This window comes from Paroedura picta, chromosome 3 (assembly GCF_049243985.1).
Source record: "Paroedura picta isolate Pp20150507F chromosome 3, Ppicta_v3.0, whole genome shotgun sequence".
Classification (NCBI taxonomy): domain Eukaryota; kingdom Metazoa; phylum Chordata; class Lepidosauria; order Squamata; family Gekkonidae; genus Paroedura; species Paroedura picta.
Genome location: NC_135371.1, coordinates 35,553,455 through 35,558,642, shown reverse-complemented (window position 1 = coordinate 35,558,642; position 5,188 = coordinate 35,553,455).

The window sequence follows — 5,188 nt, the reverse complement described above, 5'->3', positions numbered from 1 at the left end:
TGCACAATTGCACCATTTTGAGGGGTTCTTGAAGCCTGGAGAATGTTTCAGGGGTTTCTCAATGGTAGAAAAGTTGAGAAAGGCTGCCCTAACTTCTACACAAAACTAGTGTTACTATATGAATTTATTAAAAATTGTGTCATTTTGCCCAGAAGTTCTGTGCATTGAAATGTTAAATTGGATTTGGTTTAGGGGCAGTCAGCATTTAACAGCCCAAGTGCTCAGAGCTAGCTACTTCGTAGGTGTATGCCAAGAAGTTTTTTTTAAAGATGTTAATTCTTTATTCTTGTTGCCACTCTAGGTACTCACAAAGCATCCTATGGATTCAGTTTCATACGGAGATTCTTAATGTGGGCCAACTCTCTTTGCTGTTTCCTGCAAACATATTTTGTGGTTATTCTTTTTGATCCATATCTCAAGGCTTTTCTTGTCCCCAGATATATGTGTTGTGGGACAGTTGCATTTTCAAGAGGCAGTCTACCCTGGTTAGTGCTGTGGGCAGAGTACATTACACACTACAATTCCCAGGAGGCAATCTGGTATGCCTCAAGAGCTCATTGATACCAGCAATACAATCCAGGAGAAAACTCTCAGGAAACTGCCAAGCTTTTTGTGAAAGCTCACAGAGAATATTTATAATATCAAAATGATTCTAAATTGAGTGGCAGAAAGCTTTCTCTTCACACCTTCTTTTATATAATGACATACTAATAGTAACAACAATTTTAAGTCAGATAAAAAAACTCTTGTTAGAAAATCAATTTCAGTCACTATTTTAAGTATACAAGGTGGCACAATATATGATTCAGATGGAAGATTTTCAGAACATCTCCATGCAATAGGAAATGGGACAGTATTCATAAAAAGATCAATATCAAACACCAAAATACGATGTTCTCTATCTTTAATCTCTGATCTTGTTTCCAGCATAAAAAAACAGAATTCTCAAAAAATCTTGCATGTTCTATGTGCATTTTTTTTACTCCTAACAATGAGCATTATGACAACATTAATATCAAAAAAGGAGAGGGCAAGTGAGACCTCACATTGCAGGGATGGACAAAATGTGGCTCTCCAGATTTCCATGGGCTACAATTACCAGGAGTCCCTGCCAGCATTACATTGGCAGAGGCTCATCATAATTACAGCCCATAGACATCTGGAGAGGCACAGTTTAGCTGTCCTTGCATTATGGCAATGATGACAGTGACTAAATGGAAATCCAAAACTGAATTTCTTTAGAGGATAGTGGTTTACCTATACAAAAGCTCACACTGAGAAGGGAAGCTGTCATAACACTGTTTAGGACCATCAATATTCCAAATGGCTTAAAGAGTGAAACTCATTTGCATGGTGAAGGACCATTAGATCTCACGATTACAGGAGAAACAGTTGGGAACTGGGACTACTTCTCAGAACAGGGTATGCCTTTCAGAATGCAATGAAGGCAGTGTTCAAAAAGATTGTGATCCATCAACAAGAAAATAATACTTATGGATTCTGTTTAGCTGCCCCAGCTGTTCTTTATAGAACAAGCACACCTTGACTTAGACTTATCAACAAACCATACATTGCTCCTATATGACCAAACCTGGGACATTCTCAGGCTCAAATATTTCCTCCTCTCCTTCTATGCTCATTTTCATGCGGTAATCTAACTAATAATTTTGACTTTGGGGGCAAACCATATTTTGTCATTATGTTCAAAGTAGTAAAACTATAGTTTGCATTTTCACTGCCCACTGAAATTCCAAATAGTGGATAAGACACAGCTTTTGGAAACCCTTACAACTCTACAGTTTGCTAGTACACATGTTATACCAAACTGTGGTTTGCTGTGTACTCAAAAATGATTATGCTGTGTGTAAGAAGAGATGGAAGCCTAAGAAAGCCAACTCCCAGTTTGGTTGGCCATTTTGTCTGACTCTGTCCCATAGCACTGAAGAGTCACAACCAGAAAATGTAATGTCGTCAGAGAATGCACATTCTTTAAAACTTCCCCAATGAATTTAAAGATTTCCTTAGTTACTTGACCAAAAGGACTACGGCATTAATATGAATCAAAATAAGATGTTACATTCCTTCCCTTACTATAAGAACACACATATTTAATTAAAGAATGAGTCCAGTTAAAACAAATTTAATGAGCCTAGAATTAAAATCTAGGAAATAAGCAAGATAGGTCTGATATCTAATCCTTCATCTAGCTAATGTCATAGTCCATAGGCTGTATCTTTCATGGTTAACTAAAATCAATGGCCAGAGGCGCTTTTGAATCATAGGATTTTTCATGATTCTAGCATGAAATTCTGGAATCATGGGGCCATTTCGCACGGCTTCAAAATAGCACAATGGTTGCTAATTGGAAACGCTACTAATTTGCCATAACCCACGACGTCGTAGACAATCTGCAACAATCCTGAAACCAATCAGCAAAAAGCGCTTCGTTGTGGCGCTTTCAGGGGAATCCAGAAAAGTGGATTCACCCTCCGGATAGCGATACACTCCTGCAACCAATCTGCAACAATAGCGATAAAGACCTGTGCGTTACCATTGTTGTGGGTTCTTCATAGTCCCTCCTCCTGAGCCTGTCCTCCAAACTTCCGGCGAAGCGATCGCCATTTTTTTCCCCCCGAGCGAGTGGAGATCAACTCACCGGCGAGCCTCCGTTTAGCCAGTGAGGCTTCCTAGGCTGCAGTCCCTCCTCAGAGCAGTTTAGTCACTAAGCACAAGAAGCCCGCAGAAGCCCGTTTGCTGATGTATTTTCCCTTTATTTTTCACACTGTTTCGGCTGAAAATCGCGCCCGTGGGGGGGGGGGAGGGGGGATTTTTTTTTTCCACTCGGAGGCAGCATGGCCACAATCAAATGACAGCTCAAACAGAGGCTTCCCCGGCTTCAGTCCCTCCCCTTCAGTCACTAAGTGACCTTCAGTTTCACACATTCCATTCAGCCGAAAATCGGGCCGTGAGAGGGGGGGGATTTTTTTTTTTTCACTCGGAGCCAGCGTGTTAACGATCAAACAATCAAACGGAGCCAGCGTGTTAATGATCAAACAAACGGCAGCTCAAACACCCCAGGCAGCTGGATGGGTCTCTCCATTGCAACGAATCTACTCAGATTCGTTACAATGGGTGTGTTTTTTTTAAAAAAAAACCTTTCTTAAAGGGAAAGGGGCTGTTTGGGAGCATGCTAACGGCTGCCCATTGGCTGCTTGACGGCCAGGGGCGGGACGAGCTTGGCAATAGCGCTTCCTTTCTAGCGATTTCTGCCGAGACCGGAAGCTTGTGGGAAACGCTAAAAAACGCAACTGATTCCACTACAAAGCCAGGTATGCAAAACGACGAATTCCACTATTTTAAATGGCGATTTTTCATTCAGTGACCAATTTGCAACAAAGATCCCCGTGCGAAATGGCCCATGGTTTTTGCTGATTCCACTAAAGCCTCTTATAAATACTTTGGCTGTATATTTATAAGAAAATTGTCTCTAAAGCTGACACAAGGGATAATCTACTAAGAACAGATCCATGACACAGAACTAGGGATGATTCAATTTTATATTTATTTACTGTTTTTCTCTGAGACACTATGCAAATTACACGGTGTAAACAGGAAGAGATATCTAATTAGCAATGTAGTAGGACTAGGATTATTAGAATCTGAAACAAAGTATAAAGTACTAGACATGACATGTTGAACTATTGTGAAAATGTTATAACTTAAGTGTAAACTGTGCAATGAGGGCCCAACAATAAGTACATTGAGTAGATAAAACATACCATACACAGAAGTATACACCACAATCCCATTCCTTTATATAACCTCGCCCCCTGCCCCCATTTTCCTGAATCATTGCAACTAAGGCATTTAAAATCAAACTGCTTACAGTGCCTGATTTCTCTCAAGTTGAGCATCTTGTGGAACTGCATTGATTTGCTCACAATTTAAGATGAGCAGACTTTCTAACTTTTTTGTCTGAGCCAAGATGGCATTCAACATGGCAGACATCCTGGTAGCAGCTGCTAGCACAGGTTCATTGTTTATATTTAGCCCAGTGTCGTCTTGGGGAAGTCCTGTATCATGAAAAGGGACTGTGAACATGAATTTATATGCTACACTTGCACCTGCACAACTGGGTGCCCTAATCTGCAGTTCAACATGCTGACTCACGCTCAGACATTGTTGGAATGACCTACAGTTCTCTCCTGACAGTGAAACAAAACAGAAATTATTAAGAAAAATAACACACAAACATGATTTTTTGAAAGTTAGGTAGCAAATAGGCATGGCTGAAATGCTAGAGAATCAAGCTGCATAGCTTCTTCTCCCACTCTCCCCTCAAAGGTCTGAAAAATCAAGAAACTCTTTTGTGTGTGTGTGGGGGGGGGTGGTGGTGGTGGTGGTGGTAGTACTGGGGGAGGGTAATCAGATCAGATGCAAGAAAGGTCATTTGCAGTTACTGTTCAGACGCATCTGGAAGAAGCAAAAAAAAAAGTGTTTGTTTGGGAAGGAGCAAACGAAAGAAAGAGAAGTGATTGTCTTGCAAGAGTGAGAGAATCCCATGAGCAAAATAGAGAAGCAACATTATGTAGATCAGAACTATGTGCATGTTTCTTAGAGATAATGTGAAATAGTACATGGTATGAGTTCTATAGAGCTCATGGCCATTGGTGTTCCGGATGGGTAGTCAACCATTTTTAGAACCTTGCTGAGTGATTCATAAATACAAGAATGTGGTTATTACAGAATGTAGTGTTGTGTTATGAAGGCTTCCTTCTGCATGCCAGACAGTAATGGAAGCCAAGTCACAATTTGTCATATTGATTACTCCCATCGTTCTCATCTTCTGCTTTATCAGATGCCGGAGGCTTCTCTTCCCAAATATGTTCCCTGGCAATGAACCCAGCTGCCCCTATCAGATTTTAAATGGCTTGTAAATAAAAGTACATTATTTTTTCTTCCTGAGGGATAGTCAGGTCACTCTGCTACAGCCAAACGGAAGAGGAGTCTTGTGGCATCTCTTAACCACTAGCAACATTTTATTCTTTTGCATAGTTCACCAAACTTTTGCATAGTTCACCACGGCATCTGAAAAGTAAGTTCTACTCCATAAAAGTGTATACTAGGATGAAATTGTGTTGGTTTTTAAGGTTGTGCCGGGCACCATTTTTCACCCCCTCCCCCAAGT